Source organism: Phyllobates terribilis, unplaced genomic scaffold (genome assembly GCF_046119375.1).
Source record: "Phyllobates terribilis strain yellow unplaced genomic scaffold, ASM4611937v1 Scaffold_4__5_contigs__length_816908805, whole genome shotgun sequence".
NCBI classification, from domain to species: domain Eukaryota; kingdom Metazoa; phylum Chordata; class Amphibia; order Anura; family Dendrobatidae; genus Phyllobates; species Phyllobates terribilis.
Window position 1 is genome coordinate 699,817,712 of NW_027362764.1, and position 13,021 is coordinate 699,830,732.

The following is a 13,021-nucleotide window of genomic DNA, read 5'->3' on the forward strand; positions in this document are numbered from 1 at the left end:
CCCTCTCAACTCCGCGCTCCTCACGTGGGTCCCTCCAGCTCTTCTCCCTCTCGCCCCCCGGCTCCTGGCGCGGCTTCTCCCTGCGCTCCGTTCCCTGCTGTGGTCGGCGCACGTCCCTCCTCCAGCAGAGTGCTTAGGGCGCGCGCGCGCGCACTTCCCCCCTCTTAAAGGGACTGCAGGCGTCTTCCTAAAAAGTCCCCGGCCAATGGCCAGAGGACTTCCCACATTTAAGGCACCTCCTCCAAAATGGAGGTGCCCGAGCAACAGTTGTCACACTGTGTCTTCACCTCTGCTTCAGCCCTCAGGTCCCTCCGCTTGCCTGACTAGTCCAGCCTGATTTCTACCTGCTTACCTGGAAGCACCTGCCAGCACTCGCTGAGTTTATCTACCTGCTTACCTTGAAGCACCTGCCAGCACCCGCTGAGTTCATCTACCTGCTTATCCGAAAGCACCCGCCAGCACCTGCCGCGGCTATCCTCCTGCTTACCCGGAAGCACCTGCCAGTACCTGCCGTGTCTATCTGCCCGCTGGGTTGAAGGTACCTGCCTGTCTACTCAGAGACTGTCCCCGTCACTTGCCGTGACCACCTGCCTGTCTACCCAGAGACTGTCCCCATCACTTGCCGTGACCACCTGCCTGCTTACCCAGAGACTGTCCCCGTCACTTGCTGTGACTACCTGCTTGCCTTCCCTGGGAGTCACCCACTTCCTTACAAGGACTTCCCCTTTGTATTGCAGCTCAGTGGTTCCACCTCCCGGACTCGTTACAGTTTGCTCGGGCCATGGAACCCGGTGGCACCCAAGCTCCCTCGCTCTCGGACCTATGCCATGAACTTTCCCATCAGAGGTCCCAACAGGAGTCCATCCTGAGCCACCTGCGTAATGTTAACTCCCGCCTGGACACACTGACTGCCTCATTAGGAACTGCTTCCAGTCACACGACTCCTACCCCGGCAGTGTCGCTGCCCATCAATACCATGGCATCCCTTCCCGGTCCTCGCCTATCCGCCCCGCCTCGTTTTGGTGGAGACCCCGGTCTGGCACGAGGCTTCATTAACCAGTGCACCCTGCACTTCGAACTTTTGGCACACCAATTCACCACCGACAGGGCCAAAGTGGCCTTCATCATGTCCCATCTCACTGGGGAGGCACTGGCTTGGCTAAATCCCCTATGGGAGAGAGGAGACCCCCTGGTGTCCAACCTGCCAGCCTTTGTCACAGCTTTCCGGAAAGTCTTTGACGAACCAGGACGAAAGACCTCATCCGCCTCCTCTCTGCTACACCTCCGCCAAGGGAGTCACACCGTGGGCCAATATGCCATACAGTTCCGTACCCTTGCTTCCGAGCTTGTCTGGGATATGAGGCCCTGGTGTCCGTCTTCTGGGAAGGCCTATCCGGCCGGATTAAAGATGAACTCGCCGGTCGGGACAATCCAACCTCCCTGGATGACTTAGTAACACTTGCCACCCGGATTGACATCCGGTTCCAGGAGCGTACCAAAGAGGTCACCCGTGAGAGGAGGTTTCCCCGCCTTGCTCCCACTTTCCAGAGTCCCGTCTCTTCCTCTGTAACTCCCCGGGCGCACTCGCCAGAGCCCATGCAGGTCGACCAGACCAAGATGGTCAAAACCCGTCAAGAGTCACGCCGTGCCGAGGGGAGCTGTTCCTACTGTGGCAGTAAGGAGCACCGGATCCGTTCCTGCCCGGAGAGGCCGGGAAACACCAGTGTCTAGGATCGCTCAGAGAGGTCGTCCTAGACAAGAGTAAACCCCCTCCATCTCTGATGCTGTCGATCTCTATCATCTGCGGGGAGAACCGCTACTTTGAACTAGCTCAACTCGATTCTGGAGCTGCCGGAAACTTCATTTCCCAGTCCCTGGTAGAGAAATACCGCATTCCCACTAAACCTTTGGCTGAACCCTTATCTGTCGCCTCCGTGGATGGAGGGCTCTTACCGCTAACCATCCAACTCATCACCGAACCCATAACTCTGCAGGTGGGAATGCTGCACTCTGAGAGGATCTTCTTCCATGTTCTACCTGGATTCTCTCACGCCCTCCTGTTAGGCCTTCCTTGGCTCCAGAGACATGCACCCGTGCTGAATTGGCAGACCGGAGAAGTCCTTCGCTGGGGGCAGGACTGTCATAAGACTTGTTTAGTTCCTGTTCGTCCTGCTCGTCCTTCTCCTACTCCAGCCAATCTACCCGGCCTACTGGTTCCTTATTGGTCTTATGCTGATGTTTTCAACAAGAAAGAAGCAGAGACATTACCCCCCCATAGACCATACGATTGCCCAATCGACCTGGTACCCGGCGCTACTCCACCCCGTGGGCGTATTTACCCGTTGTCCGCTGCCGAGACCCGAGCCATGTCTGAATATATCGAGGAAAATCTGGACCGGGGATTTATCCGGAAATCTACCTCCCCGGCGGGAGCAGGCTTCTTCTTCATTAAAAAGAAGGATGGCTCACTCCGTCCCTGTATAGACTATAGAGGTCTTAACCAGATCACGGTGAAGAATAAATACCCCCTTCCGCTCATTCCTGAATTATTTGACCGTCTGAGGGGTGCCAGAATCTTCACCAAGCTGGATCTCCGTGGGGCGTATAACCTGGTCCGTATCCGCCGGGGGGATGAATGGAAGATGGCATTCAACACCCGGGATGGCCACTATGAATACCTCGTAATGCCCTTCGGCCTCTGTAATGCTCCCGTCGTCTTTCAAGAGTTGGTCAATGACATCTTCCGTGACCTTCTCTACTCCTGCGTGGTGGTATACCTGGACGACATCTTGATCTTCTCTCCGGATCTTCCCACACACCGGAGGGACATTCGTCAGGTCCTGCTCAGGCTCAGGCAGAACCACCTCTACGCAAAATTTGAGAAGTGCCTCTTTGAGCAGACCTCGCTTCCATTTCTGGGCTACGTCATCTTCCAGACCGGCCTACGAATGGATCCTGAGAAACTTTCTGCCATCCTGAAGTGGCCCCGACCGGAGGGGTTGAAGGCTATTCAGCGGTTCCTGGGCTTCGCCAATTGCTACCGCCTCTTCATTCCGCACTTCTCTTCCCGAACTGCCCCTATCTCCGCGCTCACCCGTAAGGGCGCTAGTCCCAAAGAATGACCGCCCGAGGCTGAATAGGCCTTCCTTTCTTTGAAACAAGCTTTCTCCTCCGCTTCTGTGCTGCACCGTCTGGACTACAATAAACAATTCTTCTTAGAAGTAGATGCTTCCTCCTCTGGAGCCGGAGAGGTGCTCACCCAAAAGTCGCCATCTGGGAGAATGGTAACCTGCGGCTTCTTCTCCAAGCTCTTCTCCTCGTCTGAGTGCAATTATTCTATAGGAGACCGAGAATTGTTAGCCGTTAAATTGGCACTGGAGGAGTGGCGTTACCTGCTCGAGGGGGCTCTTCACCCGGTAATAATTCATACGGACCACAAAAACTTGGCTTACCTCCAGAGTGCCCGCCAGGCCCGGTGGTCCTTGTTCTTCGCCCGCTTTGATTTCATTCTTCATTTCTTCATTGTCCCGATCCTTTCTGTTCTCCGATCTAGAGGAGGAGCCTAAGCACATCATCGACCCCGCCAAGGTAATGCAGGTGGCTCCCTTGGATCTGAATCGTCTTCCACCCGGTAAGACGTTCGTGACAGTACCTGATTGTGAGAAGGTTCTGCACTGGGGACATTCGTCTAAGCTAGCTGGCCATGCTGGCCAAAAGAAGACCCTCCAGCTTATTGCCCGGCATTACTGGTGGCCTACCCTGCGCAAGGAGGTAATAGACTTTGTCTCGGCCTGTGCGTCCTGCGCCCATAACAAGGTTCCTAGACATCTGCCAGCCGGCCGCCTTCTGCCTCTTCCCATACCTGCTGCCCCGTGGCAGCATATAGCCATGGACTTTATAACGGATCTCCCTGTCTCTGCTGGTTGTACGGTCATTTGGGTGGTCGCTGATCGCTTCTCTAAAATGGCTCACTTCATTCCCCTGCCGGGTCTTCCGTCTGCATCTGAGTTGGCTAAGGACTTTATTCATCATATTTTCCGTCTCCATGGTCTTCCTCTCCACATCGTGTCCGATCGAGGGGTTAAGTTCACCTCTCGCTTCTGGAGAGCCACGTGTAAACTGCTGGGGGTCACCTTGGACTTCTCTTCTGCTTATCACCCACAGTCCAATGGTCAAGTAGAGCGGATCAACCAAATCTTAACCAGTTACCTCCGGCACTTTGTTAATGCCCACCATTCCGATTGGGTGGATCTTTTACCGTGGGCCGAATTCTCCTACAATAATCACGAGAGCGAATCCTCTTCCAAATCCCCATTTTTTACAGTCTACGGGCAACATCCCCGGATCCAGTTTCCCGTCTCCGCCTCGGTGGACAACCCGGCCGCGGAATCTCTTGTTAGCGAATTCTCCACCATTTGGGAGAGTACCAGATCCGCACTTTTTCAGTCATCCGAGCGGATGAAGAGACAGACTGACAAGAGACGTCTGGATCCGCCCCAATTCCATCCTGGAGATAAGGTCTGGCTCTCGTCCAAATATGTCCGGCTCAAGATTCCTTCCTACAAGTTAGGGCCCCGGTTCATCGGCCCACTGGAAGCTATCAAGCAAATCAACCCGGTGGCCTATAAATTGAAACTCCCAGCCAACTTACGGATCCCCAACTCCTTCCATGTATCTCTCCTCAAACCCGTGGTACTTAACTCTTTTTCCAAGTCTACAGGTACGCCTCCTGCTCTGGTTTCCGCTGAAAACAAGTTTGAGGTAGAGAGCATTCTGGCCACCAAGAGGGTAAGAGGAAAGACCTTTCTTTTTAGTGGACTGGAAGGGGTTTGGTCCTGAGGAGAGAACGTGGGAGCCCCACTCCTCCTTGATACATTTCTTTCTGGCCGAAAGAAGAGGGGGCATAAAGGGGGGGTACTCTAGCATCGGCGTCCCTGCCCTCTGCTAGGCAGGGACGCTGTCCCTCTCACCTCCGCGCTCCTCACGTGGGTCCCTCCAGCGCTTCTCCCTCTCACCCCCCGGCTCCTGGCGCGGCTTCTCCCTGCGCTCCGTTCCCTGCTGTGGCCGGCGCGTGTCCCTCCTCCAGCAGAGTGCTTAGGGCGCGCACGCGCGCACTTCCCCCCTCTTAAAGGGCCTGCGGGCGTCTTCCTAAAAAGTCCCCGGCCAATGGCCAGAGGACTTCCCACATTTAAGGCACCTCCTCCAAAATGGAGGTGCCCGAGCAACAGTTGTCTCACTTCATTGAGTGATAACTTGAAGTGTGTCTTTGGGAAAAGACGGTGAGCTGACTGTAAAATAGTTTTCACTTTAACATCTGATTCCTAGATAATCTCAGCTGTGGGAAGGAACAGTTTGTCAGTAGTGATGAGAAAAAGTGTATTGTTAACCCTTTTGGTGAGCACGCTCGGGCGCTCACCGAGTATTTGCGACGTGCTCGGAATCTATGTTGTGTCGCCGCAACTGCATGTGTCACGGCTGTTAGACAGCTGTGACACATGCAGGGATTGCCTGTTTGTGAGGCACACCCGAGTGTGTGCAAGGTGCTCCAGCGAGGTAGTCGTGGGCAAGCTGTGGCCCCTGCTCACTCTGGCACCCTACCGACAATGTGTGTCCTCCCTCTGATGTGCTGCAGTGTATGTGGGGCTTTCCACTTATTTCAGACCAGCCGTCCGCGTCTGTCTCCAGGAATTTCTCTTCTGGAACCATGGCAGCAATAAATTCAGAGGACACGAGGTTCATAATCATAACTGGGACTTTACTTGGGGAAGAGGAATATGTACAATATTTACAGGCAGATATAATGGAGAAGGCCCAACGGGTTGTCATCTTTCCCACAGGTATTTGATACAACAACAGCCCTGGTTCCCTCTTTAAGTGAAACATCTCTGTTCCTCTGTTCTCTAGGCCTAGAGCATCGTTCTCACCAATGACAGTATATCCGGATCCTAGTTCTCCCCACGTCCTAAACTTGAGTCCTAGCTTCTTCTGCAGTCTACAGACAGAATGTGCCCCCGGGTCCTCAATAGCTCTCTTTACCCTAGCAGCCAGTTATACAAAGCCTGTCTGTCTTGTCCCAGGTACTACACACTACTACATGTGCTTGCTAAAAGGGTTAACAATACATGCTCGCTCATCACTATTTGTCAGTGTTTGAGAAGTTAGTTCTGGTTGAGTCTTCTAGGGTTCTAGAGCCATGCTAAAAGATGTCAACCATGGAAAAGACATGGTGGGTTGAGTGGGGCTGAGCTCATAAACCGTGACGCCTAAGATGATGTATCTTTGGGATTGTGAGATATACTAACTTGGAGAGGACAAGCAAGTAGCTGATGTTGGAGATCTGGTTGGCCTTCTGGCCACAGATGTGGTTTGGTTAGTTCAGTTGTGAGGTGCAACAGACTGAATTTAGTCCCTGAAACAGACTGTGGGAAAAATTCCCTTGAGAGAGAACCTGGGTTAATAGGAGCAGGGTTCTGCAAAGCAGGCCATGGTTCAGAAGGCATATCCAACAGTGGGGAGTGCATTGGCAGTGAAGACCTGTGTGAAGTAATGTAAGTCTGAGATGGAGCCTTGTGGACCCAAGAGAGGCTTAAGATACAGAAAAGCATTACTATAGAATTCTGATCTATTTAGGTTCGGTAACCATAACCAATATATTTCAGTCCAGGCACATTATGGACTGAACAGGTGCTGGGATGCAGGGAGGGAGTGCTTGTGAGATGAGAACCGGTTTGATTGGACAACATGAAGGGAACAATGACCAGTAGTTTCTGTAGGGCTAATGTAGCGTGAAGGTTGCTTGGTGTGAAAAAGTGTTTTAGTTGGGTTACTGAAAAATAGAGTGTTTTCTACCTCATGTAACCAGCGACTACTATTGTGAACTGTAATCTTTATGTGTATTTTGGCCATTTATACTAAACTGTAACCACTATGCTTGTTGTGCCACTGTTTAGTGAAAAAGTGAAGTAAAGACATCCTTTAAACTGCAAGCAAATAGGAAGGGGAAAGGGGTCCCTAAAAGATCTAAGGACTGGGAGCAAAAACAGGATACTTCCTAACAGAAAAGTTAGTTGCAGAAACGAAGATTAAAGGGAACAAAACTGGTAGAACCAGAAGTCCCAGGATATCAATTGTCCAAAGCACAAAGAACTGAACTAGGCAACTTTGCCAGAGCATGAGCGAAACAACACTGATGCCCAGCGGGGAATGAGAGACAGGTGCTGAGTAATAAAGAGTGAAGAGATCACGTGACCAAGACACCCAGCACCAGAGGAAAAGACTAGAAGCCAGATAACCACAACAAGATGGCCGATAGTAAAACAACATAGATTCTAACAGCTAGATCTGTCGCAGAGAAAACTGTGACTCTATCTTAACTGCTGCACCCAGTAAACTAAGTGACACATCACTGAAATCAGGGTGTCTATATCATGCTGATGTCAGATTACATAAAAAAATCTGCTGACAGATTCCTTTTAATAAAGCTCTTTAAATTTGATGACATATATGAAAATTGTTGAAGTAAATCTGAAAATATTTAATCGTCAGTGCTGTGCTGTGCCCAAAGTTTGCAAGCTAATCAGATAAATGTGGGCAAACATGAAGAAGTCTGATTGGCAGCTACATTCTTATAGTGTAAGAGGGTACTAAAATCCTGACAGTAAGGCGTCTATAGGGTTATATCCCCTGTGGAAAATTATGCAAAATAACTCTTCTCACGTAAGAAGAAAGCTGTCTTTCTAGTACCACCTGAAGGAGCGCTATGTTTCACATTTTACCAGGAACGTGGACAGATCGCTGCAGAGGTAAGACTCTCTGCAAGGATTCCATCCTACGTTTGGTAACAAATGGATGACACAGAAAACAGATCTTTGTCCTTTCTTTTAACCCTTCACCACTACAAACAAGTTTTACACTTCCATTTTTTCTTCCCCTTCTTCTTTCATTCATACATCGTTGTAGCTGTTCAAAGGCTCGTTTCTTCTTAGTTGTACTTTTGAATGACAACATTTGTTTTGCAAAAATAATGTACATGAAAACAAGAAAAAAAATTAAATAAAAAAATTAAAGCATTATGAAATGGTGAAAAAGATTAAATTCTGCAATAGTTTTTTGCAGTTTGTTTGTTTTTATGGTTTTCATTGCACAGTAAAAATGACCAAGCATAGCAACATGATTCTTCAGGTCAGAACGATCATGGCCATACCAAAACATTTTTTGTTTGTTTGTTTTCTTTTTTTCAGTGGTAAAAAACAATTCAGCATCTTGTGGAAAACAATTGGTTTTTGTCATTATTGGTACCAATTTTATTTTAATTTTGTGGAGTTGCAGTGATCGAAAAATGGCAATTCTGGTGTTTCAAAATGTAATTACTTTACAGTGTTTACAGTATTAAATTTGTTTCTTTTTTATGACTTTTGTATCATATTTTACATGTTCAAAAAAAAATAAAGAATAAAAATATATATATGTTTTCATCAGACTTTTGTGCAATATGGAATATGTTTATTTTTTACTTTTTAATGTCTTTATTTTAAGGGGAAATGGGTGGTGTCTTGAATTTTTATATTTCTTTTAAAGACTATTTGCTATTTTTTGCATTTTTTTATCCCCCAGAGCTGAAATTGCATTGTCCAATTGCTTATTCTATATATTGCAATATCACATGAACAGAGTATACACCTGTGACTAGGTTTCAAAGGAGTAACCCATGGACACCCTGCGATCACTTTCCACTGAGGTTAAACAGGAGTGATCAGAAAAATCTTTGGACACTCCTCCAGAGCCTGTTCCATCCACCCATAATAGTACGTCCTATGTTGGTTAGGAGTTAAGCTGGCCATACTGTTCAACTGTCACCCAACTCCACTATAAACATACAGTGCATATATAAAGTCTACACACCCCCATTAAAATGCCAGGTTTTTGTCATGTAAAAAACATTATTCCAGGAATCATTTCAGACCTTTTTCTACCTTTTAAAGGGAACCTGTCACAATTTTTTCTGCCACCTTTCAGCCCCATATGACAGCATTCTAAAATGCTGCACATATGACTCCAATTCACCCTACAAGACAAAAAACCTCAAACTTTTACTATACTCTTTTAGGGAGAGGTCCGGTTTAATGGGCGTCGCTGGTCTTGGCCAGGTGCCTCCTCTCTTCTTGGGATGCTGCCGTCCTCCTAAGCTTTGTGTGGATGACGCGCCCTACATCATCCACACAGTGTTCCCCTTTGTGCTTCTGTGCAGGCGTACTTTTCTGTGCCCTGCCGAGGGCAGAACACAATACTGCAGTGCGCATGCGTCGGCAAATTAGATGCAATTTCACACAAAACCCCAAAAACGCGCCGGTGTGTTTTCCACGTTATGCAATAAACATTTACATTTTATGTACGTCAATATGTATTGTCTTTTCTCTCTCTTCTTTATACTGACTACTCTTTAACATGAGTTTAAATGTATTGTCTAATTCTGAACACAATCACATCTATAATTATAAGAGGGTGTCCACAATTATGCGAATACATTAATTTAGTTTTGTTATTTTTATTTCCCATCTCAAAATGATTTCAGTTTGTTTTTTTTAATGGAATTCTGCAGATTATAGGTGACATTAACCCCTTCATGACATGTGACTAATACACTGCTCAAAAAAATAAAGGGAACATTTAAACAACAGAATATAACTCCAAGCTAATCAAACTTCTGAGAAATCAAACTGTCCACACTGATTGACAATCAATTTCACATTCTGTTGTGCAAATGGAATAGACAAGAGATGGAAATTATTGGCAATTATCAAGACACTCTCAATAAAGGAGTGGTTCTGCAGGTGGGGACCACAGACCACATCTCAGTACCAATGCTTTCTGGCTGATGTTTTGGTCACTTTTGAATGTTGGTTGTTCTTTCACATTCGTGGTAGCATGAGATGGACTCTACAACCCACAGAAGTTGCTCAGGTAGTGCAGCTCATCCAGGAAGGCACATCAATGCGAGCTGTGGCAAGAAGGTTTGCTGTGTCTGTCAGCGTAGTGTCCAGAGGCTGGAGGCGCTACCAGGAGACAGGCCAGTACACCAGGAGACGTGGAGGGGGCCGTAGGAGGGCAACAACCCAGCAGCAGGACCGTTACCTCCGCCTTTGTGCAAGGAGGAACAGGAGGAGTGTAGCATCGGCGTCCCTGCCCTCTGCTAGGCAGGGACGCCATCCCTCTCAACTCCGCGCTCCTCACGTGGGTCCCTCCAGCTCTTCTCCCTCTCGCCCCCCGGCTCCTGGCGCGGCTTCTCCCTGCGCTCCGTTCCCTGCTGTGGTTGGCGCACGTCCCTCCTCCAGCAGAGTGCTTAGGGCGCGCGCGCGCGCACTTCCCCCCTCTTAAAGGGACTGCAGGCGTCTTCCTAAAAAGTCCCCGGCCAATGGCCAGAGGACTTCCCACATTTAAGGCACCTCCTCCAAAATGGAGGTGCCCGAGCAACAGTTGTCACACTGTGTCTTCACCTCTGCTTCAGCCCTCAGGTCCCTCCGCTTGCCTGACTAGTCCAGCCTGATTTCTACCTGCTTACCTGGAAGCACCTGCTAGCACTCGCTGAGTTTATCTACCTGCTTACCTTGAAGCACCTGCCAGCACCCGCTGAGTTCATCTACCTGCTTATCCGAAAGCACCCGCCAGCACCTGCCGCGGCTATCCTCCTGCTTACCCGGAAGCACCTGCCAGTACCTGCCGTGTCTATCTGCCCGCTGGGTTGAAGGTACCTGCCTGTCTACTCAGAGACTGTCCCCGTCACTTGCCGTGACCACCTGCCTGTCTACCCAGAGACTATCCCCGTCACTTGCCGTGACCACCTGCCTGCTTACCCAGAGACTGTCCCTGTCACTTGCCGTGACCACCTGCCTGTCTACCCAGAGACTGTCCCCATCACTTGCCGTGACCACCTGCCTGCTTACCCAGAGACTGTCCCCGTCACTTGCTGTGACTACCTGCTTGCCTTCCCTGGGAGTCACCCACTTCCTTACAAGGACTTCCCCTTTGTATTGCAGCTCAGTGGTTCCACCTCCCGGACTCGTTACAGTTTGCTCGGGCCATGGAACCCGGTGGCACCCAAGCTCCCTCGCTCTCGGACCTATGCCATGAACTTTCCCGTCAGAGGTCCCAACAGGAGTCCATCCTGAGCCACCTGTGTAATGTTAACTCCCGCCTGGACACACTGACTGCCTCATTAGGAACTGCTTCCAGTCACACGACTCCTACCCCGGCAGTGTCGCTGCCCATCAATACCATGGCATCCCTTCCCGGTCCTCGCCTATCCGCCCCGCCTCATTTTGGTGGAGACCCCGGTCTGGCACGAGGCTTCATTAACCAGTGCACCCTGCACTTCGAAATTTTGGCACACCAATTCACCACCGACAGGGCCAAAGTGGCCTTCATCATGTCCCATCTCACTGGGGAGGCACTGGCTTGGCTAAATCCCCTATGGGAGAGAGGAGACCCCCTGGTGTCCAACCTGCCAGCCTTTGTCACAGCTTTCCGGAAAGTCTTTGACGAACCAGGACGAAAGACCTCATCCGCCTCCTCTCTGCTACACCTCCGCCAAGGGAGTCACACCGTGGGCCAATATGCCATACAGTTCCGTACCCTTGCTTCCGAGCTTGTCTGGGATATGAGGCCCTGGTGTCCGTCTTCTGGGAAGGCCTATCCGACCGGATTAAAGATGAACTCGCCGGTCGGGACAATCCAACCTCCCTGGATGACTTAGTAACACTTGCCACCCGGATTGACATCCGGTTCCAGGAGCGTACCAAAGAGGTCACCCATGAGAGGAGGTTTCCCCGCCTTGCTCCCACTTTCCAGAGTCCCGTCTCTTCCTCTGTAACTCCCCGGGCGCACTCGCCAGAGCCCATGCAGGTCGACCAGACCAAGATGGTCAAAACCCGTCAAGAGTCACGCCGTGCCGAGGGGAGCTGTTCCTACTGTGGCAGTAAGGAGCACCGGATCCGTTCCTGCCCGGAGAGGCCGGGAAACACCAGTGTCTAGGATCGCTCAGAGAGGTCGTCCTAGACAAGAGTAAACCCCCTCCATCTCTGATGCTGTCGATCTCTATCATCTGCGGGGAGAACCGCTACTTTGAACTAGCTCAACTCGATTCTGGAGCTGCCGGAAACTTCATTTCCCAGTCCCTGGTAGAGAAATACCGCATTCCCACTAAACCTTTGGCTGAACCCTTATCTGTCGCCTCCGTGGATGGAGGGCTCTTACCGCTAACCATCCAACTCATCACCGAACCCATAACTCTGCAGGTGGGAATGCTGCACTCTGAGAGGATCTTCTTCCATGTTCTACCTGGATTCTCTCACGCCCTCCTGTTAGGCCTTCCTTGGCTCCAGAGACATGCACCCGTGCTGAATTGGCAGACCGGAGAAGTCCTTCGCTGGGGGCAGGACTGTCATAAGACTTGTTTAGTTCCTGTTCGTCCTGCTCGTCCTTCTCCTACTCCAGCCAATCTACCCGGCCTACCGGTTCCTTATTGGTCTTATGCTGATGTTTTCAACAAGAAAGAAGCAGAGACATTACCCCCCCATAGACCATACGATTGCCCAATCGACCTGGTACCCGGCGCTACTCCACCCCGTGGGCGTATTTACCCGTTGTCCGCTGCCGAGACCCGAGCCATGTCTGAATATATCGAGGAAAATCTGGACCGGGGATTTATCCGGAAATCTACCTCCCCGGCGGGAGCAGGCTTCTTCTTCGTTAAAAAGAAGGATGGCTCACTCCGTCCCTGTATAGACTATAGAGGTCTTAACCAGATCACGGTGAAGAATAAATACCCCCTTCCGCTCATTCCTGAATTATTTGACCATCTGAGGGGTGCCAGAATCTTCACCAAGCTGGATCTCCGTGGGGCGTATAACCTGGTCCGTATCCGCCGGGGGGATGAATGGAAGATGGCATTCAACACCCGGGATGGCCACTATGAATACCTCGTAATGCCCTTCGGCCTCTGTAATGCTCCCGTCGTCTTTCAAGA